The sequence below is a fragment of the Martes martes genome (genome assembly GCF_963455335.1).
Source record: "Martes martes genome assembly, chromosome: 11".
Taxonomy (NCBI): Eukaryota; Metazoa; Chordata; class Mammalia; order Carnivora; family Mustelidae; genus Martes; species Martes martes.
The window spans coordinates 86335709-86361988 of NC_137899.1; the positions used below are offsets into that span (position 1 = coordinate 86335709).

Sequence of the window (26280 nt, forward strand, 5' to 3'; positions counted from 1 at the left end):
CCTGCCTGCTTATATTTCATCTCTTCTATGGTCTGTCTTCTTTGAGTCAGAATCTCTTAAATCTTTTCTGCCTTTGAAATACCATTAATTTAAGATAGTACAGTTTACCATCTTCCACTTCCTACCATGACCACTATACAAGGAATACAAGCTCATTATTAAAATTTGGAAAATATTGAGTGAGAACTTGAAAATCATCCATACTAATTCCACTTAAAGACCAAGAGATCAACATTTTGATATTTTGCTTTCCTTTTAGTTCTTTATCAGTGAATTATGTTTTACTTAATACTATATAAATAATTATGTATGACTAGCAACAACTAGGGATTCTGTTCAAAACTGTTGTATTTTAAAATGTTTTACTAATAAACACTCATTTATATTTTCTCTTATTTTATCAGGAAGAATCTATTCCTCCTCAATTTATTATATGAATAACCTTTTAGATTTTCTTCTAACTGATGTGCCCTGTTTTGTTTCTCTCATTTACAGCCAAGCTTTCAGAAATAATAGACTCTTATTTAATTTTTTTTCCCTTCAATCTATTGCAGTCGCACTTCTGCCTCCTTTGTTCCACTCAAGTGCTCTTGTTAAGGTAATAACTTCCTAATTGCTAAATCCACTAGATTTCTTGTAGTCTTCATCCTGCCCAACTTTTCTAGATTTTTATTTTGACTACCTCCTGTACTAAGAATAATACTAGGTATAGAGCCTAAGAATACAAAAAATTAGACAAAGTCTCTATTCCTGAAGAGCTCTTAGTTATCCTTTTAGCTCTTGAACTTCTCATTAGTTTTCCTTTATCTGCCCCTTAATATTAGTATCAGAGAATATATGCTTGTTTATTTGTTTTCCCTTCCTACTCTTAGATATTTCCCTGGGTGATATACTAATCTCCCAACAATGCCTAAATCTGTCTCCAACCCAGACAGACTCCTGGTCTGTTTGACAGTGGCTACTAGACATTACCACCCAAGTTACTGAAGAGTGTCTTAAATTCATCATGTCCAAAAATAATTTCATCACCTTTCCTGCCAAACCTGTTCTTCCTTTTTGCTCCTTATCCTAACTAATTTCATGGCTAACTCATCAATTTAGTGATTCAAGCTAGAAACCTGAGAATCACAGTAGATTCCTCCCTTTTGCTCATTCCTTATCCAGTTGGTCACGAATTTCTCCTCTTTACCCTAATTCTTCTGTTTGTCCCTTTTTAACCTCTCCAGCTTCACCATCGATGTCTTTCATTTTATATTTCAGCTATATAGAAGTACTTGTAGTTAGTAACTTAAATTCTCAGAATAGGGTGGGGAGAGAGATTAAAAAGAAAAGACTTATAACTTACTGCAGTCCTGCACTGTCATTATTCCGTGCACACCATTTCTTCTTCCCAGAGTTCCATTCTCCTATTTGTCTTCTAAGACCCACTCAAGTATACTTTATACAGCTTCTTAAAATTCTCTTTTTTAGTGCAAATAGGTTACTTGTACAGAGTGGTCACAGTGTATCTGTAAAACACCTGTTCAAGGTGTTTTATAGCCATCAACTTATTTCTCCTCATACCCTTTGAGGTAAGTAACTTTTACATCCTCTTTTCTGACCGGGAACTGAGGCTAAGTGAGAAACTACATAACTTGTGCAGAGTTATATAGCTAATAAATGTCAGAGTTCAGATTCAGGCCAGTATGTTGGACTTCAAAGCCTATGCTCTTGTGCCTCTTCTGTGTGTCGCCACCTTCCTTTGTATATATATACAAAGGATCACGGTACTTAAGTATGCGGAATTGCAATTGTTTCTCAATTTATCTGCTTACTAAGTGTGGGTTCCTTAAAGACAAAAATAATGTCTTATTCCTTATCATATTCTACAGAAACTTAGAACACTGTCCAGCTTTTAGTAGGCTTTTAGTAAAAAAATGTATTGAATGAATAATTACCAACATCTGTGGTTATTCATGCAAGAGAGCTATTTTACATTACATAGTCTAAAATATGTTTTTTTTTAACTAAGGAATTTAGAACATACAATTTTTTAAAAAGATTTTATTTATTTATTAGAGAGAGAGAGAGAGAGCGAGAGAGCATGTGCACAAGTTGGGCGGGGAGGGGCAGAAGGAGAGTGAGAAGTGGATTCCCTGCTGAGTAGGGAGCGCAATGCGGGGCTTGATTCCAGAACCCTGGGATTATGAGCTGAGCTGAAGGCAGATGCTTAACTGACTAAGCCACTTAGGCACCCCTAGCACATACAATTTTTGTATGGCTTTTCTAAATATTCTCTTTTTCCAAGTATACTTTTATGTTGAATATTATCAGAAATAGTTGTAGCATTCTTCCATCTGTGCCTTTATTCTGTCCCCTCCTGCTTATTCAGAAAATTTACATTATTACTTCTCTGTCCTGTGTCTTCAACCTTTTTCTCTCCATCAAATCATTCCTCTAGCATTTGAGCTTTCAGCTTCGTCTCTTCTAATCTCTCCTTTTCCCTTCATAGCCAAGTTTGTGAAAGCATCGACTAGAGTTGCTGTCTTCATCACCGTACCTCCCCATCACATCTTTGAAGTTGGTTTTGTTAATGTCACAAACGACATATGTGTTGTCAAATCAAATGGATGCTTTTCAGCCTCCATCTTACTCTCTCTTCATTTTGTTCTATTTTTTTTTTTAAGATTTATTTATTTGTTTTAGAGCAAGCATGTGAGCAGGGGGTGGGGCAAAGGGAGAGGGAGCGAGAGAGGGAAAGCAGACTCTCCGTTGAGCAGGGAGCCCTACATGGGGCTTAATCCCATGACCCTGAGATCATAACCTGAGCTAAAACCAAGAGTTGGCCCCTTAACTGGCTGAGCCGCCCAGGTGCCCATCTCTTCATTTTATTTATTTATTTATTTATTTTTAAAAGATTTTATTTATTTATTTGATAGAGATCACAAGCAGGCAGAGAGACAGGCAGAGAGAGGAGGAAGCAGGCCCCCTGCTGAGCAGAGAGCCTGGGGCTCGATCCCAGGACCCTGGGATCAATGACCTGAGCTGAAGGCAGAGGCTTTAATCCACTGAGCCACCCAGGCACCCCCCTCTCTTCATTTTGAAACATTCTTTCCCTCAGCTTCTCAGGTATTAGGTCTGATTTTCTTTTTATGACTGTGGCCTCTCATACTTAGTCTTCTTTGTCAACTCTTCTTTATCTACCAGACCTTAATGTGAGTTCTCACATCTTGATCCTATACCTCCACCTTCTTTATTTCCACTTAAATTTCAAGTATTCTCTTCCAAATCCTTGGTTTTCAGTTTCTATCCATATGCTAGTAAGTAGGGCCACTTTGTAACTTCTGCTCAAATCTTTCTCGAGGGAAATGTACTTGCTTTCTTCATGCCTCCACTTACATGCCTTATACCCCTCAAGTTCAGCATATCTAAAATTGAATTTGTGACCTTTCTTTATTCTGAAGGTGAAGGGGAGCTATTGGACAGTTTTAAGCAGGGGAGTGATATGATTAACATACATTTTTAAGATGTTTTTATTTAAATTCCAGTTAGTTAACAGACAGTATAGTATTAGTTTCAGGTGATTCAACACTTCATACATCAGCCAGTACTCCTAACAAGTGCCTTCCTTAATCCCCAACCCCTATTTCACCCATCCTCCCACCCACTTCCCTCTTGTAACCATCAGTTTGTTCTCTATAGTTAAGAGTCTGTTCTTGGTTTGCCTTTCTTTCTTTTTTTTCCCTTTGCTCATTTGTTTTGTTTCTTAAATTTCACATATGAGGGGCATCTGGGTGGCTCAGTGGGTTAAAGCCTCTGCCTTTAGCTCAGGTCATGATCCCGGGGTCCTGGGATCGAGCAGCACATTGGGCTCTCTGCTCGGCAGGGAGCCTGCTTCCCCTCCTCTCTCTCTGCTTGCCTCTGCCTACTTGTGATCTCTGTCTGTCAAATAAATAAATAAAATTTTTTTTAAAATTCCACATATGAGTGAAATTATATGGTATTTGTCTTTCTCTGACTGACTTAACAGCTCTCTGTCCATCAGCTGAGGAATGGATAAAGAATATGTGTGTGTGTGTGTGTGTGTGTGCGCGCGTGTGCGCGCGCGCACACATATACACATACACTGGAATGTTACTCAGCCATAAAAAAGGCATGAAATCTTGACATTTGCAACAACATGGATGGAGCTGGAGAGTATTAGGCTAAGCAAAATGAGTCAGTGATATACTTTCTTCTTTTTTTTTTTTTAAAGATTTTATTTATTTGACAGATAAATCACAAGTAGGCAGAGAGGCAAGCAGAGAGAGGGGGAAGCAGGCTCCCCACCCAGCAGAGAGCCTGACGCGGGGCTCTATCCCAGGACCCTGAGATCATGACCGGAGCTGAAGGCAGAGGCTTAACCCACTGAGCCACCCAGGCGCCCCGTGATTTACATTTATAAAAGCTCTCTGTAGCTGCTGGATGGAGAATGGAGTATGGGAATTGGTAAAAAGTGAAGCATAAAAGCTGTTTAGAAGACTTGAAGTAGTCTTCTCAAAGGATGATGGCAGCTTGGACTAGGGTACAGTGGTATAGGTGGTGAGAAGTGATTGAATATGTGATGTATTTTCAAAGTAGCGTTAATAGGATTTACAGTGAGTTATGAAGGAGAGAGGAATCAGGATGACTCACACATTTTTGTCTTGAGCAACTAGGTGGATGATGGTGTCATTAAATGAGATGGAACATACTGGAAAGAGCAGGATTGTGGGGGTTCTGTTTTGACTATATTAAGCATGATGCCTATTTGACCTCCAAGTGGAGGATACAGGGTAGGCAATCTTCATATATAAATCAAACTCAAGGGAGAGGTAGAGGCTCAAAATATAAATTTTGGAATTATTAGCATACAGATGATATTTAAAAGCCTCTGGACTGGATGAGATCACCAAGGAGGATTAAAGAGAAATAAGGGCAAAAAACTGTAACTTGAAGGTGAGAAGGAAAGGACAAACAGGCAAAGAAGGTCAGTAAAATAAGAGGAAAACCAGGACTGCTTGATTTCACAGAAGCCAGGAGAAGAGAGTATGTCAAGAAGGAGGGAGAGGTCACCTTGTCCAAGGCTCTAAAACTGTGGGCTGTGTAATACTATTATTGCAGTACTATAGTTATCATTGTTGGTGTAGTAGGCTTTTGTGGGGTGGTCTAGGGACCTATTAACTATTTATAATGTGGGAAAAATACTAGGTTTCATATCACAAATTGACATATAAATTTAGAATTTTGAAATGCAGCCTAATTTTTAATGGCCTCTATACTTTTTAAGGTTCACTTCATTTTTTTTCTCCCTGAACTATTTTTAAGGCCTTTTTGAAAGAAGTCTTTAGTGGTTTTAAACCCTTAGATCATTAGACTGTTTCCAGTTGTTTATACTGGGCAAGCTTATAGAACACATAAAAGTTATGCTCAGCTAAATATGTAAATTGTTATTTAACTCATCCCCCAGTTACTGAACTCATTCCACCCTATCCCCTCATATTTTTTCCATGAATTTTTAAACTAAATAGTACTACATAAATATGGTAAAATCAAGTAGTATACAAAGGAGACAAAGTCTCCCTTCTGCCCTATATCCCTAGTTCTCTAGACTTTCCCCAGAGGTATCATCTGTTGGTGTTTCTAGTGTATCTTTCCAGAAATAGAGTTTGCATATATATGCATATAGATACATGTTATCTTTATTTTTAAGTAATTAGAGTACAACATATAGTATTCTTTCTGCACCTGTCCTTTTTTTTTTTTAACTAAAAATATATTTTGGGGATAGTTCTGTATTGCCATATTTAGATTGACCTGATTCTTCTTCATGGCTGAAAGTATTGTGTTATATGGATGCACAATAATTTGCCGTCCATGAAATAGATATTTACATTGTTCCTGGTCTTCAACATTTGAAAACACTGCTGCAGTGCTTAGTGATAAATATTGACAGCTTGCCCATTTAATGTCTGTTTTTAAAGTTTTCTACAAGTTACAAAACTAAAAACCCATACTTCTGTTTATTCCTTTATATTACTCAGCTTTCCCATCCAGCTTGTCTGTGGGTCTTTATGTTTTATCCCCATAATAATATTATTAGCTAGGAACTTTTATAAACATAACCCAGTAAGGAGTAAGTACTGTTGTTATTCTCTTTTCACAGAGAAGGAAGCTAAGGCCCAGAGTTGAAAGTCTTGTCTAAGACCATTAGCTAGCAAGGGACAGAGCCAGGTCCATGCTCGTAACCCCATAGTGTGTTCTGTGCTGCCTGTCCTCCCCAGTTCTATGTGTTACTAATGTAATTCAGGCCTTTACTGCCTTAAACTGGACTATGCTAATACTGGTTTTGTCATTTCTTGTCTTCTCCTATTCTAACCTATATACTGAATTAAGTTAATCTTCCTCAAGCACAACTGGTTATTTAGGATGTGCTTCCCAGATCAGAATCCTTCAGTGGCTTCCTGCTGCATTAGAATTCAACCTGATCCCATGCTCCTCGTTTTCGTATTCGCTACACTGTAGAGGCGAATTTACTCCAAGTTTTATCTAAGATACTAGCACTGAGTTGTCTAATAGATAGGGAAATTAGAAGTATGATGACTAACAAAAAATGAGACAAATAGTCTTTGGAGTTGATTGGAACTTGGAGCTTATTCTTATTTGCCTTTTCACCCACAGTAGGTCCTGTCATATAGTTTCATCAACAAACTGTCAGCTCAGTTAATTTGAATCAGATGTGTAATTGGTCAAAAAATGCCAACATCTTGATGTCACATAAGACCAATTCCTTAAAACACATACAAACACATAAACCTCATGCAAGAATATGGAATTTTTTTTTAAGATTTATTTATTTCAAGAGCAGGGGGAGAGGCAGAGGGATAAGGAGAGAGAATCTCAAACAGACTCCCCACTGAAATCATGACCTGAGCCCAAGCCAAGAGTCAACCACATAACCAACTAACCCATGAGGTGCCCCAGAAATATGGAATTTCTAATGTGCATTCCAAACTGGATACTTTAGAAAGAGGTAACATATTGAGCTTTAAATACGCATGCATATACGAAACTAACCATTGAGAAAACCATTTAGGAAGAAAAATAACTTTTTAAAGCTACATCAAAAATTTTTATACTCAATTTTATGTATGAAACTTCACTGTGCATTTATGGAAATAAATAAATGCTACAATGCAAACGTTCTTGTGAAATGGTATCTTTTTTTTTTAAAAAGGTATCTTTTGGAAAAAAAGGTATCTTGAAATTTTTATTTCTGAGTAAAAAATAACATTTTATTTTGTTTTTTAGAATAGCTGTTTTTTTTTTTAATATAATGCTTCAGGCAGGTATCTTACTGGCAGTCATGTCTACTTTGGCAGTATTCATATATATTTTTTACTTCTGCACTGAAGTTTTTCTTATTGGCTCTCTGCTTGTTACATAATAGGATTGTTACCAGTGTTTCAAAATAGCTTTATTTTATTTATTTATTTATATTTTTATTTTTTAAAAAGATTTTATTTATTTATTTGACAGAGACACAGTGAGAGAAAGAACACAAGCAGGAGGAGTGGGATGGGGCTCCATCCCAGGACCCTGGGTTCATGACCTGATCCAAAGGCAGATGCTTAATGATTGAGCCTTCCAGGTGTCCCAAAATAGCTTGATTTTAAATGTTAAACTTTTAACAGGTTTGTTTTTTTTTTTAAGATTTTATTTATTTACTCGAGAGAGAGACAGAGTGAGAGAGCCTGAGAGGGGAGATTAAAGGGAGAAGCAGACTCCGCATGGAGCTGGGAGCCTGATGTGGGATTCCCTTCCAGGATTCTGGGATCATGACCTGAGCTGAAGGCAGTTGCTTAACGAACTGAGCCACCCAGGTGCCCTAAACTCTTAACAGGTTTAAAAAATATATATTTATTTATTTGAGAGAGAGAGAGTGCGAGCGAGCGAGCAGGGAGGGGCAGAGGGATCAGGAAAGGGAGAATCCAAAGCAGGCTCCACTCTTAGCATGGAGCCCAACACGGGGCTTGATGTCAGAACCCTGAGGTCATGACTGGAGCCCAAATCAAGGGTAGGACACTCAGCTGACCGAGCCTCCCAGGCATCCCTAAACACAGTTTTAAATTAGATAGAAGACATTAAAATTTTGTTATTTGGTGAATATTTTGTTGCTTTTTGCCAGATTTGGTTCAACACAGCTTTTATTGCCTTTGGTCAAGTCTGGGTATTTTCTTTGAACACACTGCATTTGCCAATAGAAAATGGTAACCCAAGAGAAGGGAAAGTGAGTTCATAAAGAGCAGTTGTATCTTCACTTCAAAATTGATTACTTTTCTAATTTTAATCAGGGAACAGAATCAGTAGCAAAGTGATAAATGACATTTCTGGATAGACTCATTTGCAAATGAGAAATTTGCAAATTTCTATCTGCTTGGTTCCTCAGTTTCACTTGCAGAAATAGGGAGGATTCAGTGTTTCTAAAGAGCTACCTATCTTTGGTGGTCCTTAAAGGAGGTAGGTTGCAAAATTTTAGTTCATAATTGTCACAGTGTGTTGATTAAAAACAAATCTGTTTTTCATATTTAGTCTCTTATATCTACATGCCCCCAATGCATAGTCTTTCTCGTTATCCCTCAAGGATAATTTTTGGGAAGAGGGATCATTCTCTGGGTACTGGGTACTCATTAAGTGCAGGAAATCCAGGAAAAGACCAAGTCATATACTCTGACTCCTAAGTGGGTTATTACTATACATAAAGAAACTGATTGTTTTCTAGGGTTGTAGGATATATGTCATACTCATTGTTTTTATTTTTTAATTAATTATTTAATTTACATTCTAGTTAGTTGACATACAGTTCAATTTTTTAAAAAAAGATTTTTATTTATTTATTTGACGAAGACACAGCAAGAGAGGGAACACAAGCAGGGGGAGTGGGAGAGGGAGAAGCAGGCTTCCTGCAGAGCAGAGAGCCTGATGCAGGGCTCGATCCCCGAACACTGGGATCATGACCTGAGCTGAAGACAGCCACTTTAATGACTGAGCCACCCAGGTGCTCCGACATACAGTTTAATACTGATTTCAGCTCAGTAAAAAAAAAATTTTTAATTATTTATTTACTTATTCATATATATATTTTAAATATTTTACTTATTTCACAGAGAGAGACACAGTGAGAGAGGGAATACAAGCAGGGGGAGTGGGAGAGGGAGAAGCAGGCTTCCTGCTGAGCAGGATCCTGATGTGGGACTCAATCCCAGGTCCCTGGGATCATGACCTGAGCCAAAGGCAGATGCTTAATGACTGAGCCACCTAGGTGCCCCAGGTCATTGTTTTTTTAAACAAAATTTTGTTGGGGTTAAAAAAAAAAAAAGTGATATTAAATTAAAAAGAAAAGGCCCTCTAGCTATGGCTTTCATTTCAAGACAGGCACATTGACACAGATACGCAGAGTCAAATGCAGGCAGTTTTTTGTTTTGTTTTGTTTTGTTTTTTTAAATCTTAAACACAGAAAACACCTTTTAAGCAGTAAAAAAAAAAAAGTTTTAAAATTAACTTTTTTTTCCTTTTCCCCTTTTCTAGAACTTTTTAGAACCATAAAATGTTAACATTGAAAAAGATCTTAGAAATTATTTTACCCTGTCTTCTATCCAATGTGGGAATCCTTACTGTAATAGCTCTAAACTTTAAAAAAAATCTCTATTTTACTGTATTGGGTTTTTAAAAAAGCAAACTCTGTGTACAACATGAAACTTAAACTCACACCCCAAGATCGAGAGTTGCATGTTCTAGGAACTGAACCAGCCAGGTGCCCCTAAATCTCTATTTTAAAGAGGTCTACTTATTTTGACCTCCTAGATTAATGGGCTGCTCATTGTGTTGTGGAGAAAGCTGTCAGATTATTTGTTGACTCTAATTATTACAAAGACTTGCTTTTAATTCACCTGCAAGTTCTATGACTTTCTCCAGTTGTGTCTTCTTCTGGAGTATAGAGTAAATCTATTTCTTCTTCCATTTGACCACCCTTTAGAAAAAACATTTATAACATTCTGGGGCTGAATTTTTTTTTTTTTTTTTTTACTTTTTAACCTGGGGTTTACAGTTTAACCTGGAGTCTGTGGCTGGTCTTCACGGAGTTGTATCAGATGTAAAATTGTGAGTATATATGTGCATTTTTGGGGAAGAGAGCCAATAATTTTTATTAGTCTCAATAGTACCTGATTCCCCACCAAAATTAATATGCCAGACATACCTGGATGGACCTGGTAATCTGCTTTTTGTTTTTGTCTTTATTTTTATTGTTTGTAATAAGTTTGCAGTGAGCCAGCAAGTCCAGCACCTCAAGAACTATTGCTCTAGGTACTTTCTGAGATTCTTGGAGCATTTCTGATTCCATTGAGAATTGTAGAATTTTTAGAGCGTTAGAGACCATCTAATATACATACTGTAGTTACTTCTTTCTATCAAAAGATTAAGCTGATCCAAAAGGGTGAAGTTTTTATTTAAAAATGTATTTCAGGGGCGCCTGGGTGGCTCAGTCATTGGGCATCTGCCTTTGGCTTGGGTCATGATTGTAGGGTCCTGAGATTGAGCCCCACATCAGGCTCCTTGCTCGGCAGGAAGCCTGCTTCTCCCTCTCCCACTCTCCCTGCTTGTGTTCCCTCTCTCACTGTGTCTCTATCAAATAAATAAGTAAAATCTTTAAAAAATGTATTTCAAAGTCTTGGCAGCATTCATTAACATTAAGAATGTGGTGTTGCTGTTTTAAATCAGAAGTGTTCTCAAGATTTTTTTTGTTATATTTAATATTTTAATCTAACAAAGTTTATGAATTATTCTTTTTTATTAACTTTTAATCTGTAAAATTTTTAGCCTATTTGGTTTTTATGAATCCTAAGGAAGGACACTATGGCTTAGCATTCAGTCATTTATGAACACTGGTTTCAATATCTCATCTAGATTTTGGAACAGTTTGAGCCTCCTGTGCCTGCCCCCCTTCCCCAAAGACAAAACTCCTCAACCAACAACGCTTTTGTTTAGTTGAATAACTAACAACATAAACCAAATGACAAAAAGCCTCTTAAGATTTGAAGATGTCTCTCAATGTGCTGTGATTACTTCACTTTTATAGAAGTCTATGATAGGCACACATTTTGCTATAAATGTCAGAGGAGTAAAGTCAGAAGAGACAAGAGACTACTGTGAAAGAAAACAGAATAATGAAGATGCAGCAGGGGAAAATGAACATGTTTTAATAAACAACAGAAATGGTGAGCAACAGAGATGGCAAGAACCAGGATTTTCTTTTCTTTTCTTTTTTAAGATTTTATTTATTTATTTGATAGAGATCACAAGTGGCAGAGAGGCAGGCAGAGAGAGAGAAAGATAGGGAAACAGGCTCCCTGCTCAGCAGAGAGCCCGATGCAGGGCTCGATACCAGGACCCTGGGATCTTGACCTGAGCCAAAGGCAGAGGCTTTAACCCACTGAGCCACCCAAGCTCCCCAAGAACCAGGATTTTCATTCATTTAACCATTTATTCCTCTCTTAGTGTTGGCTTATATATAGACAGAGATATATATGAAAACAGAATGTTTTAAATAAAAAGGGGCTCCAGGCTGGCTTAGTTGGTGGAATGTATGACTCTTGATCTTGAGGTCCAGAGTTCAAGTCCCGCATTGGGTGTAGAGATTAAATAAATAAAACTTTAAAAAAATCTGAGGAAAAAAGAATGCTTTGAATAAATAGATAAATAAGTAAATGGTTTAAAGACAGGCAATATAACATATCTGATATCTGGGGGAATATATAGCTGCTTTTGCCTCAATATTGCAACTCCCCTTAGGTGCCTGGGTGGCACAGTCTGTTAAGGGTCCAACTCTTGGGTTTAGCTCAGGTCTGGATCTCAGGGTCCTGGGAGTGAGCCCCACATCAGATCTGTGCTAGCGGGGAGTCTGCTTGAGATTCTCTCTCTTCCCTCTGTCCCTCCTGTGCTTGCTCTCTCTCCTCTGTAAAGATACATTCTTGTGTAAGCCAGTAAGTAGTCAATAGCTGCTCACGCCCTTAAAAGAATCAGACTACATGTTTCATACAGTTTCATACATAACTGTTTGACTCCTAAAAACCTAAGGGTTGGGAAACACTAGTTATTTCATTCATTAAAGTGATTTACTGTGGTTTTTATTTTAATAAGGTGGCAATATGATGAGATAATGGGAGAGAATACCAAAGTCTTGGGAAAGGAGAACAAATTCTTTGGAAGGTTGGGAGAATGTACTTTTAGTTGAGAATCGTTGCCTTAATGTTCATTCATTCATTCAACAAGTATTTATCAAGTGCCTCTATTAGACACATTTCTCGGGTGCTGAATTGAATTATGACTAAGGGCATTAATATAGAGTGGTTAAGAATGATTTCGATCTAGCGGCACCTGGCTGGCTCAGTTGGAAGCCATAGGACACTTGATCTCAGGGTTATGAGTATGGGCCCCACATTGGGTATAGAGATTACTTAAATAAATAAAATGTAAAAAAACATTTAAAGAGGGCACCTGCTGGATGGCTCAGTTGGTTAAATGACTGCCTTTGGCTCAGGTCATGATCCCGGAGACTTGGGATCGAGTCCTGCATCAGGCTCCTAGCTCCGTGGGGAGTCTGCTTTTCCTTCTGACCTTCTCCTGTCTCATGAGTGCACTCTCTCTCTCTCTCAAATAAATAAATAAAATCCTTTTAAAAATTTAAAGAGTGATTTGGATCTAAACTGTATGGGTTTGCATCCCAGATTTTTCATTTGCTTAGCTAAGTGACCTTGGGAAAATTAATCTCTCCGTTTCTTGGTTTCCTCATCTATAAATTGGGAGTCATAATATTATCTATCTCAGAGTTGTGGTAAGGATTAAATGAGTTCTTGGAATAGTATTATTATTAAGGGAGTGCAGTTGTTTTTATACCACACACAAACATACATATGTATGTATACGTATATATGTGTAAAATGCTATGATTACCTAATTAAGCCGTAACACAGTATAGTATAGCACTCTAATTCATATTTTGGTTTGTATTGATTTATATACCACTTTGTTTCAAAAAGGATTTGAGACAGAACCAAAACCTCCTAAAGAACACTCTATATTCCACCAAAACAACAGAACTAAGATATGGTTTCAGATCTTCTTGCTTTGAAAGGCAAAAACTTAAAGTGCTAGGAATAGATTCTCAGTAATTTTCGTGAAGTGCAAAAGAAAGTGATTTACTTACCGGGTAGGTTGCTGCTAGCCCAAAGTGTGCCATTGTGCAAATTATTTAAAAATGCCTCTTCCAGGCATGCCTGGCTGGCTTAGTCGGTGGAGCATGTGACTCTTGATCATGGGGTTGTGAGTTCGAGCGTCACATTGGGTGTAGAGATTACTTACAAATAATAAAAAAAAAATCTTAAGAATAAGTAAATAAGTAAAAATGCCTCTTTTGGGTAAACATAGTCCTTTGGGTGCGTTGGAGAGTAGAATGGAGGCTGGATTTTAGCCCCACTTAGTCACTTGGCCTGAAGCTCTTATGAAGTAAGCAATCTACACAACTGTGATTCTGAATACAGTATTAATTTGCTTCTCTTTTGAAATGACACTGAATTGTATAAAGCATTAGGACCATACCGTGTGGCATAGTCATCTAAATCAGAATTTTTAGGTCATGTTGAATAGTTCTGTTTGTTAGAATATTTGTAATTGTTTCAGACATATCATTTTGAATGTAGTCTGTCTCATATAAACACAGTTTTTTTCATATTTTTTTTAGTTTTTTTCATATTTTAAATTTTTTATGCTTTTTACTTTGAGATATTGTAGACTCACATGTAGTTATAAGAAATAATATAGAATGCTCCATTTACCTTTGATCTAGTTTGCCCAAATAATAACATCTTGTTACTATTGTATGTAATGCAACCAGAAAGTTAACATTGATACCACCCACTGACCTTACTTTGATTTCATTAGTTTTAATGCATTTATTTGTATGTATGTTTGTATTGAGTTCTAGGCAATTTTATCACGTATGTAGGTTTGTGTGACCATCTAGTCAAGATATAGAACAAATCTGTCACAATGATCCCTTGAATCATCCTTTTATAGCCACAGCTACTTCCCCTGGTAAACCCCTGGCAACCACTAATGTGTTTTCCATCTCTAAATTTTGTCACTTCAAGAATGTAATGTAAACGGAATCCTACAATATGTAACCTTTTGTCATTGACTTTTTTCATTCACCACAATTCCCTCGGGAGCCATCCAAGTTGTTACACAGATCAGTAGCTCATTAATACTGAGCATTATGCCATGGCATGCATATACCACAGTTACACCACTCATTCATTGAAAGGTTGTTTCCAGATGTTGGTTATTCTTGATGAAGCTACTATGAACATTTGTGTACAGGTTTTTGTGTGAGCCTAAGTTTCTTTTTTTCCAGTTTGCTGGATGTTGAATTTTATCAAATGCTTTTTCTACATTGATTGATATGATCATATGGTTTTTCTCCTTATTCTGTTAGTGTGGTGAATTATACTGATTTTTTAACGTTAAATTGGTCTTATATTCTTGGAATAAATTTCACTAGATCATGATGTATTATCCTTTTTATATAACTTTGATTTTATTTGGTAACCTTTTGTTTCGAATTTTTGTGCCCGTTTATAAGGGATGTTGACCTGTAGTTATTTTTAATGTCTTTATCAGATTTGGATATCAAGTTTCTATTAGTCTCACACATGAGTTTCTCTTTTCTCTGAAAGCATTTGTGTAAGATAAGTATTATATCTTCCTTCAGTGTTTGGAGTGAAGCCATATAGTACTCTTAAATTTTTTGCACAATGCCCAAATTTGTATTTTTCTATCAATGTCTATATTAATCACTTTCTATATCTTTCTTCTGAACAAGGGAAAGACTTCATCATTCTTCTGCTTCCCTTCCCTCAATCCCCTTCTTATCCTCACAATTATTCCTGTCAATATCATCTGAGATTGTAGTTTTTTGAAAATTAGTAAACCGTGTTTTGTTCTTTTTCCAATCAGCATTTAACTTTAAGGCCTTACTGGTTTCTCTCCTTACCCTTTTCTTATACCTTGTTTATTGTTTCTGGATTAGTTTTTTTTAGCTCCGGGTATATATCTTTGAGTAATTCTTTCACCAGAAATCTGAGGGAAACAAAATTTTTGTGTCCTTGTACATTAAAAAGTGTCTTAATTTCACTCTCACAATTGAGAGTTTGAGTAGGTATCTGGACCATCAGTTGAAAAGACTGTTCTTCCCCATTGAGTAGTCTTATCACCTTTGTCAAAAATTCTATTCCATTGGGGTGCCTGGGTGGCTCAGTTGTTAAGCGTCTGCCTTCAGCTCAGGTTATGATCCCAGGGTCCTGGGATTGAGCCCCACGTTGGGCTCCCTGCTCAGCGGGAAGCTTGCTCCTCCCTCTCCCACTCCCCCTGCTTGTGTTCCCTCTCTCTCTGTGTCTCTCCCTGTCAAATAAATAAATAAAATCTTTTAAAAAAATTATATTCCATTGATCTATATGTCCATCCTTATGCCAGCACTAAACTGGTTTGAATACTGTATCTTTGTAGTAAGTTTTGAAGTCAGAAAGTGTGAGTCTTCCAATTTAGTTCTTTTTCGAGATTGCTTTGGTTTTCTGGGTTCCTTGAATTACCATATGAAGTTTATGATTAGCTTGTCCATTTCTGGAAAAAAGGCAATTGGAATTTTGGTTGAAATTGCTTAAATCTTTTATATCTTAACTTTGTGAAATGCTTTCTACTTCTTTTTCCTTCTGTACTCTATTGTGAATTTATTGGCTCCATCTTTCATTGTACCAATTTAGTTTGTTCATTAACTATATCTTTTCAGTTCTTAGGTGTTTTAGGTAAGTGATCAAAAATTAATTTCTGAGGGCTCCAATTGATTTCTTTTTAAAAGTATTATTATCTTGCATACCTCTGAGGATATTAATTGTACTTGATCTAAGGTCTTACCCTATTTAACCTGTCAACTCTCTTTGGGTGTGAGTTCTTCTGTTTGTCACATTCATGCCTCCTTTTCATGTTGGAATCTTGGTTTTATACTCATTTATCTTTGTTTCAGAGTCCTTGTTAGCCTTCCAGTAAGTGTTACATCTATTACTGCAGCAGGTCTCCGCTGATAGTGGGTAGAGATGGAATGGGATGGTGTGTACCATTGCCAGTCTTCTTTGTAGTAGTGTCTCCTCTTCTACCTGGAAGTTAGTATCCATCCAGGGTTCTGTCTTATCTCTCTGATCGTGTTTATACTCCGTGGTCCTACCTGGGGAGGGACACCAGTCTTGTTTGATTGCCACTATTCCCATCTGGGAATACCTCTCTGTATTCTACAATGCTTATCCCAAAGAGGTAAATGGGGGAGAGGCTGATCTGCTTTGTAACTTCTGTGCTACCCCCCCAACCTGTAAATTCTGTAAATTGTTTCAGTTCTTCCTGCTGTTTTCCACCTCTGGGATTATTTTACTGTGGGGCTGCTCCGACCACTTGCAGTAGCCCTCTACTCTAGGTGTATAGGACCATGTTTTTCTATTTCAGTGATTCCTCATAGTGTTAGTCCACCAAAAAACATTTCTTCTTTTGATTATGGATTTTTTTTTAAAAAAATAGCTTCTGTGTTATTTGCTGGGCTTTGGAGAAAGGGGAGTGTGCTCAGCCTATCCCCCATTTCTGTTAATGCCTATGTCATATTTATAAAGAAGTAAATTTAATAGAAAGGAAAAAAAATTAAAAGTTAGCAAAAAATAGGGGTGCCTGGCTGGCTCAGTTGGTAGAGCATGTGACTCTTGATCTCCAGGTCCTGAGTTCGAGCTCCATGTCGGGCATAGAGATTTCTTTAAAAAAATTATAAACGTTAGCAAAACATAAATATTGAAGAAATTATGCTTTTTGTTTTTGTTTTGAAGGGTAGAAGCAATCACAAATGAAGATTGGCAGTTTGAATGTATAAAAAATCAATGCTTTATTGAACAAAACTTCAGACCAGGAATGTACCTATGTGCAATTAGAAAGGCATATAGTTGCTCTGTTGCTAGTTTTCTCTCTGTTTCTAGTCTTCGGGTGAAGGAAGAAAACGTGGGTTCTGAAGCCAGTGCCTAACCTCTGTAGAGTCAACATTAGCTTGTGCCTATGACAGACGTATGTTGGTGGCTGAGAGAGAAACAGGCCAAAGATGTTTGACAGAGCTCTGAGAAAACATCAAAAAGATTTTTTTATTGTAACTTTGGTTCAGTAATTTTCAATATTATTCCTTTAGTGCTATTCTAAATTTCTATATCTTTTTCTTTATAAAATAAATCATGAAATTTTTGGATACTATAAAAGAGGCAATAATCCTCAACCCTAATCATAACCACTGTTAACACTTTGGTATGTTTCTTTACAGTATTTTTTTTAACACAGTTAAAAAAAAAGTAATATGATATTATTTTTCTTCCAGTCCAAAAGTAATGCCTACTCAATGGGAAAGCTTGGAAAATAAAGACCAGCATTAAGGAGAAAAATCCAAAACTCACTCATAATAACCACCCAAAGATAACCACAATTAAAATTTTATGTATATGCTACCTGTATTTTTCACGGATCTATATAAGCACTTTTTTCTTTACTAATATGGTATCATACTTTGGTACTATTTTGTATTTGCATTTTTTGTTTGCAATATATTATGAATGTTTTCTCACGTTAATAAATTTCTTGTATATACTTCTTAGTGTATGGAATTTGAACATATTTAAGTATGTTTATTTAGCATACTTACTTAGCCATCTCCCTGTCGTTGGACATTGAAAGTGTTTCTAATTTTTTACCATTATAAATAATATCATAGTGAGTATCTTTGTCCATACATCTTTCCATGCATCTGTGATTGTTTCTTTAGGAATAAATTCCTAGAAGTGGAATAGCTGGGTCAAAGGGTATGTACATTTTAACACTTTTGATACATAAAAATGTCAAATTTTAAGCTAATCACTTGTTATATTCTGTCTTGTATTGCTATCTAACTGTTTTATGTGTCTGTCTTGTCTCCCTAATTCGAATATAAGCTTCTTGAGGTCAGGGGAAGTTTTTCATATATTTTATGTATCCTTTGACAGTATGGTTTACAATGTTGGACTTAGGAGTTATTCAACAAAAATTGTGTTGATTTAAAGCTGTGGTTCTTCAGACTTTTGGATGTCATTAACTTGTAATTTAAAAAATATATGTATTTTGGGGCTACACATAGACTTGTAAATTTTCTATTTTTCCAAGAAAGAATGATAAAACCAAAACCAACTATGCATTTCCTATCACCTTCATTTCATAAAGTAAAGCATATTTAATAACACAAAATTCCCAATCCCTGAAAAAAAGGACAGGCCTTTAAATGGAACATTTTACCTTTAAAAAAACAAAACAAAACACTGCCTTGTCCACTTTTTTCTCATTTTGTTTTGGGCTGGTCAGTCTTTATCTTAGCCTAGCAATGGTCTGTAGACCAACATTTGGGCATTGCTGATTTAAAAGACTTGGACGATTAAAAGATAACCCTTTTGCAAAAATGAATACTTCTTTCCCTTGCCAAGGAGTCTGTCTTCTCCACAATAATAAGTACATATGCACCAGTAATGCGATTTCATTACACACTGTTTGTGTGTCTCTATGTACAAGTACCACAGTAAACAAACCAGACCTTGCTGATAAACATCTAAATGTATTTTCAGTTGCCAAACCCAAAAACTGTACACTTTCTAAGGAATTTGAGACAGGGTAAGTGTGGTATAGTATAGTGGATAAAAGGCTGGTTTTTGTTTTTGTTTTTGTTTTTAAAGTCAATAGAAGGCTGGTTTTAAAGTCAGGCAAGCTGAGCTTGGATGCTGGGTCGAGCATTAAGTCACTTAATTTTCCTTTGGCTTCCTGACTTGTAAAATGAAGATGATAATATCTTCCTCAAAGTGTTTTTATGGCTACTGTTACGGCAGTTACTTCACTGTAATATAATTATTTGTTTAGACATCTGCCTTCCTCACAAGACGAAGAGCTGTTGAGGGTAGGAGTCATCTCCTTCTTGCACTACCCTAAGGCCTAGGCTAGGGTTCAAGGCATAGCAGATGCTTAATGAAATGACTGTTGAATCCATATAGGATTGTTGTGAGGATCAAATGAGGTAATATGTGTGGAAGCTCTTTTGTAAACTTTTAACTCTATACATACGTTAATTGTATTGCCAGGTAAAGCTATCTTTGGGAGCTATCAAACTTCGGGAAGAGACAAAATTATCCCATTTACCAGTTCAATAATGCTTTATATTTTTCTACTATATTATAAGAAAGCAAATTTTAATTGGGATTAATATGGAGCTGATTTGCTTCCTGGGAAGGCAGATGAATTTCCTTTTTTGTCTCCCCCAGTGGAAGTGCCGAGATATTAAATGTTTGCTTTATTTGGTTGTCACCATAACATTTTAATCAGCTTATTTCATATGCAAAGAATGGTGCCCCTTGCTTTACCCTCTTAACCATTTAACTGATAAAAGAATACCAAACCTGGAAGAAAACAGAAGCCTACATTATGCCAAATTAATTTTAACCAGAGCTGCTTTTTTGACATTCACTGGTTTTTAAAAATGTCATAATTCCTAATCTGTTTGTAAAGCTCCTGGTGAATTTTTGCCACAAGATGGCATTGGTGATTATTGAATGCATGTACTATTGAACCAGAATTCTGAAAAATGGTGTACATGTTGTTCGTATCCTTTGGGGATGAGTTTAATACCTTCATCACTGCTTATATATTAATTTAATTTTGTTTTGACTTCCAAAACAGGGTTAAATGAGACTTTACATCACTTCTTTCTGTATTCAAGTATTGTTTTGTTTCCTGTTTTTCTGTCTTTATAACTACAGTAACTATGTATTATTTGCCATGTGTTGTATGTGTCTGACTGATTGCTGATAATTGTGGTGACAGGTAAGAAGAAAATACGATGGGACCCAGTTAGGAGGCGCTTCATTCAGTCCTGTCCCATCATAAGGATCCCTAACAGGTTTTTGAGAGGTGGGTGATAACTAGCAAGAGATCTCTGCTTCGTGTGGATGGGGTAAAGGGAGCTTTGAATTTTCTAAACTCAAATATCTGGTTTTAAAAAATTGTCTAAACAGCTAAAATTGGAGTAAGAAAAGTCTAGAACTTAATTTTAAACTTGTGTTTCATATTGACCACTGTTGGAATTATAATTATAAGCTTTAGGGAGTTAGAGTCAATGTGTATTAGATTGTAGATGGTGGAAATAAATCATCTAACGGACATCAGTATTATTCTACTGTAACCATATGAGAAAGAACTTTGAGTGAATATTCTGTAAAATATGGGTGTGGGAAAGAATTTTCTAAATATTCTGAGGAAGAAATAAAGATTAATTTGTTTGATTTTATAGAATTTAAAACCTCTTATGTCAAAAGCTATAAATAATGGCAGACAATCTCTCCTTTGCTGTCCTGCCCACCATTCCCTTGCAGTATATTCAATAAACTTTAAATAAATAAATAACAAGATAAATTAAAGAGGGTACTATTTTTAACAAATGGTTACTATCATGAATATACAAAGAGCTCTTATAAATCGATAGTTTAAAAAGCAAATGCCCACTAGAAAAATAGGTAAAAGGACATGAATAATCAATTCATAAAAAGGAAAGGTCAATAACTATGAGCAAATATTTAGTTTTACTATTATATAAACATGATACTTAAAATAATAAGATATCATTTTCACCTATGAGGTTGCTGAAGACTAAAAATAAGAATACCCCAGTGTTGGCAAGGGTATGGGGACATGAAGCTCATATGCTGAGGGAAGTGAACATTTAGCACAGCCTATCTGGATTCAATTTGGCAATATAATGTAAAAAAACCCTAAAAATGGTGACATCCTTTGACCTAGTAATTCTTACTTTTAGAAATGTTGCATTCCTTCTATTTCTTATTTTTTCCACCAAAACATACTGTACACTGGGAAAAAAAAATCTGAAAAGAGGGTTGAGAACTGGTTCACACTATTTTTTCTAGGTATAACAAATTGTCAGACAAGTATGCTTAATGTGCTTTAGACTTCATTAAATTATAAGCCACTATGTCTAATTTTAACTGAAGATTATTTTTAAAAAAGTCTTCAGCTGCTAGAGATTTTCTATATCTAGTACCTAATCTATTTCTAGCGCCATGTTCCACAGCATGGAAAGAATAAAATCTAGACTGAATGGGTCAGGATAAGATACTTAGGGTGGTGTGCTATCTTTTAGAATAAATAATAATTTTATTGATACAAATTAAGAAGATATAATTTTAGTATTATGTGACATGAACCATTGTGCATCCATGGCCAAGCAGGCACATCAAATTCTATAACATTTTTTTTCCATTTATGAACTAGAATGCTAATTTATTGTTTTACAGTGAGAAAGCTAACTCAGGCTGACTAAATTTAAGTACAATTAAGAAATTGTTTAATTAGGATGTAGAATTTAGTATAGTACCAATTTTGTACAATTATAAATGTAAAAAAACAAAGGAAGCAGTGAAATAGCATCATTATCTGGATGTGAGATTTTATTTTCTTTTGAATATTCTGTTTTTCAATTTTTTAATAATGGAAAAAAGAGATTAGCACAGGTAAGTTGCACAGCTTTTATTATTTTGTAAGCCCTAACTTGCCTCCAACAATGGCTGAGGCAGATGTCTCTGCCAGTGCGGAGGGAGGCGGGGGTAAACCCAGCATCACCATCATCAGTCACCAGTGACTGCCTCTAAGTCAGTGGTCTTGTCTTAGTTCTCGCCTTCTTTGACCTGTTTGTAGTGTTTGATGCTGTTGACCACCTACACCTCTTAAATTTCCTTCTTCTTTTGGGTTACTTTACTGTACAATCCTAGATGTTTTCTTCTTCTCTTTGATTGTTCATTCTGTTTCCCTCACTAGCTTCTTACTTCCTACCCACTAGAGGTGGGTATTCCTCCAACGTTCTGTCCTTCTCTCCATTATCTCCTTTGGTTCTCTCATCAGCTTTCACAGACTTAATTCTCTTCGTTCGTTCGTTCATTCTTTCATTCTTTTAGTATTTCTTGATTGCCTCCTGTGCAACAGGCAGTGTACTAGCTCAATATCTAGATAATAGAGAATCAGATAAAGGAGCAATTATAGAAAATAATTTGAGTGTAATTCTTTGTGATAAGTGTCCTGATGAGGTAGTATGGTATGGGATTACATGAAAGAGGTACCTGACTCAACTTGTGGGGAGCAAGGAAAGGATTGGCCAGCAGGATGACTTCAGAGGAGATGTACTTAAAGGCTGAGTAGGTGTTAATGAGCAAGGGAGGGTTAGAACATCTCAGTCATAGGGACCACACAGCTTAAGTAAAGGCAGTTAGGCAAAATGGAGCACAGACTCTCAGAGAACTGTAGGGAGTTCAGCATAGTGGGAAAGAATATGGAGAGAAGAAGCTGGAGAAGGCCCAGATCAAGTGGGGGTACCACCCAAGGGAACTTTTCAGAATCATTTTGTTTTTTTAACCAGTGAAGAGATTTAACTGAAAGACCAGCTATGAGGTTATTTTAGTTATCAAGGTGAGCAGTGATAGAGGCTGCAGTGAAGGCAGAGGGTAGGGAATTGATTTTAAACATAAGAGAGAATAATTTGATGAGACTTGATTGATTTGGCTAATACTAAAGAGGAGGAGCGTTCTGTGTGGACTGTTGTGCTCTTTAAATGTGTTATATAGGTGGATAGTGGGGCAGATTTGAGAGAAAACATGATACATTCAGTTTACAATCTCCTCAAACCAATAATAATGTATCCTTGAACCCTCAGTGTAAGAGTTATTTCCAGGAAAATCTCCTTGGAAGGCCTGTCTCTGTTCTGATACCACTCTTGGTGTACCTGCCTGTATCATAGCACTTATCACACTGAATTATAGTTGTTGGTTTCCTTGTCTGTGCCTGCCGTTAGACTGTAAGCTCTGTAAGGGCAGGGGTAGTGGGACAGTGCCTTTCATTTCTTTATCTCCAGTCTGTAGCACAGTACCTGTGGTAGGTATATCATGTCTATTTCAGTCCAACTGAATTATTTTTTTTTTAAAGATTTATTTATTTATTTGAGAGAGAGGTTGAAAGAGAGAGAGCACATGAGAAGGGAGAGGTCAAAAAAAAAAAAAAAAGAGAAGGGAGAGGTCAGAGTGAGAAGCAGACTCCCTACTGAGCAGGGAAGCCTGATGTGGGACTCGATCCTGGGACTCCAGGATCATGACCTGAGCTGAAGGCAGTTGCTTAACCTACTGAGCCACCCAGGCATCCCCCAACTCAATTACTTAAAAGGCCACTGTCAGGGAATAGGATGGAACTAAAATTTTCATATGTTCTCAACTTCTCTCTGGTGGTGTGACAGTAAGCTAATGAGTTGTTGAGAACACGAAAATGCTGGTGTTTATTGTTTTCTTAGATTAAAAAGAATCTGTGCTTTTGAAATTGCCACTTTTAAGACTCTCATTTTGGGAATCCAGTGCATTACCTCTGTTGATTCTGATTTAAATAGTTTCAAAGGGCTCATTTTCTGTCACTGGATTCCTTCACTAGATCCTGCATTTTCTCTTAAAGCTATTTCTCATTTCTCATAAAGCAATGAAAAGTGTGGTGTGAAACAATACTGGTATAATAAAAAGAATGGGTTTCCATTACAAAATGGTGGCCTAAATGTACCCATTTATGTTTCCATGCTTCTTAATATCGTTGTAAAAGACAAAATAGACATAAGAAAAATAACAAATCATAATTGTAGAAAAGGAAAGCTTTGAAGCCAGATTATCTATGTCTGAATCCAGGCTCTACCGTTTACCAGCTGTGTGACTTCGGGCAAGTTCCTTACTCTTTTTTTTTTTTTTTTTTTGTCTTCAATTTCTTCATCTGTAAAATAAGGATGATGATGGTAGTACCTGCCTCCTAGGGTTACTGTGAGATCAAGAGAGATATTATGTGCAAAGCACTTTGAGTTTTTACATTTAGCCAACATTGAATTAATCTTAGCTACTTTCATTATTATTTTATAATGCCAGAAAGTCTAAGGAATTTCAGGACAATAGAAAGCAGTTGGAATTATATTGATTGAGAAACCAGAACAGAACAAAGTGGAAGCCAAAGTAGGTGTTCCTGCCGCATGCTGCAGAGAATTCTTAGTAGGGCCTCTTTCCTGAAACTCCAGGTACGGTGTCAGCAAGTATGGGAATAGGGAGCAGGTGTAGGAAAAGTGGAACATCAAGGCAAATAATTAAGGGTCTTCCTCCAAAACACTTATTTCCCTTACTTCTCTCTCTTCACATACAGAGCTTTGGCAAGAGCAGTAGTTCCTAGGATAAAGCTATGAGGACAGCTGCTCAGGCAGAGTTAAGGGATTTGCTCTGGGGAAGGTTGAGCAGCTATGTTCACATGGACTGGAATTGGAGAGAGAGTGGGGGCGCAAAGCAGAACTTTGGATGAGGGAGGTGGAACAGGGACAGGAAAAGAAAGGGAGCTCCATCAAGGTGTGATGTACATTAAAGGACCATACCATCAAAACACAGCCTTTCTTGGGGCCCCTGGGTGGCTCAGTGGGTTAAAGCCGCTGCCTTTGGCTCAGGTCATGATCCCAGCGTCCTGGGATGGAGCCCCGCATCGGGCTCTCTGCTCAGCAGGGAGCCTGCTTCCTCCCTTCTCTCTCTGCCTGCCTCTCTGCCTACTTGTGATCTGTCTGTCAAATAAATAAAATCTTCAAAAAAAACAAAACAAAAAAAAACCCCACAGCCTTTCTCATTCGCGCAATACCAAGGCAAAGCTACTCACCTTTTCTCTCCTTCTAAAGGGCAACCTGTCTGTCAGTCTGCCACCTACCTGCAGAGGCCCACCATGAGAGGGACCTCCCATTTGGAGGTTTGGAGACAAAGTACTAAAACTATTGAGGAAATCCTTGTCTCTCACAATTACCAACCAATGTAGTCCTTCATTTATTAATATAAATAGGTGATCGAGGCCCATCAGATATCTGAGGGAGATTAGATTTGAAAAAGGGATGACTAAGATGAACAAATGAAATACCTGACCATGGGGGAAACAACAGGAGGAAGTAGGATGGAACTTTAAGAAGATCTGATCATAGGAGATTGCCTCAGAATCAAGAGTGAATTGGATCCATAAATAAAAAACCAACTGCCGTGGAGAAAAGTGAATGATTAAATAATTATTTCTGGGGGTGCCTGGGTGGCTCAGTGGGTTAAGCCTCTGCCTTCGGCTCAGGTTATGATCTCAGGGTCCTGGGATCGAGCCCCGCATCGGGCTCTCTGCTCAGCAGGGAGCCTGCTTCCCCTTCTCTCTCTGCCTTCCTCTCTGCCTGCTTGTGACCTCTCTGTCAAATAAATAAATAAAATCTTTAAAAAAAAAAAAAGAATTATTTCTGTGTTGAAGTCTTGATTGCTGACATAAAAATGTAGTTTGAGTATTAAAAGACAAGCTTAAGACCAATTCTAAGGAAAATAAGAAAGAGGCAATATAGAGACCATAAGGCAAGACCACCAAAAGAGAAAATACATGAGAGAAATTCATACTTTGAGGATAAATCTAAGTGTTCCACTGTCCATATCATGGAATTACAGAAGGATAGTGGAAGGGAGAAATAAGGAAACACAGAATATTTCCCTATACTGAAGAAAGACTAACTTTTCAAGTATAAGGGACCCACCAAGGAACAGGCAGGAAGAACACAAAAACAAAAGCATCTATCTATACGTTGGTGAACTCTTTATGATTCCGGGGACAGAAAATTGTTTACATTTTCTTAGTCTTAGACCAAGACTAAGAATCAGACTGGTATTGGATTTCTCAGCTGCAACACGATTTGCTAGAAGATAAGTACCTTCAGTGTTCTGAGAGAAAATTATTATTTTTTAAAGATTTTATTTTTTTATTTGACAGAGACACAGCGAGAAAGGGAACACAAGCAGGGGGAGTGGGAAAGGGAGAATCAGGCTTCCCTCCGAGCAGGAAGCCAGATGCAGGGCTCAATCCCAGGACCCCGGGATTGTGACCTGAGCCTAAGGCAGACGCTTAACGACTGAGCCACCCAGGCGTCTTCTGAGAGAAAATTATTTTGAACAGAACTCTGTACCCACCCTCACTAGTGTTTAAGTGGGGGTGAAAATAAATGAGAACTCGGGACGC

The 26280-nt window shown here is 37.0% G+C and overlaps 1 protein-coding gene across 1 annotated transcript in view; it reads left to right on the forward strand.

The window, feature by feature from the left end:
- Positions 1-26280, forward strand: part of KLHDC10 (kelch domain containing 10) — a 59127-nt gene that overhangs the window by 11050 nt on the left and 21797 nt on the right. The window lies entirely within an intron of this gene.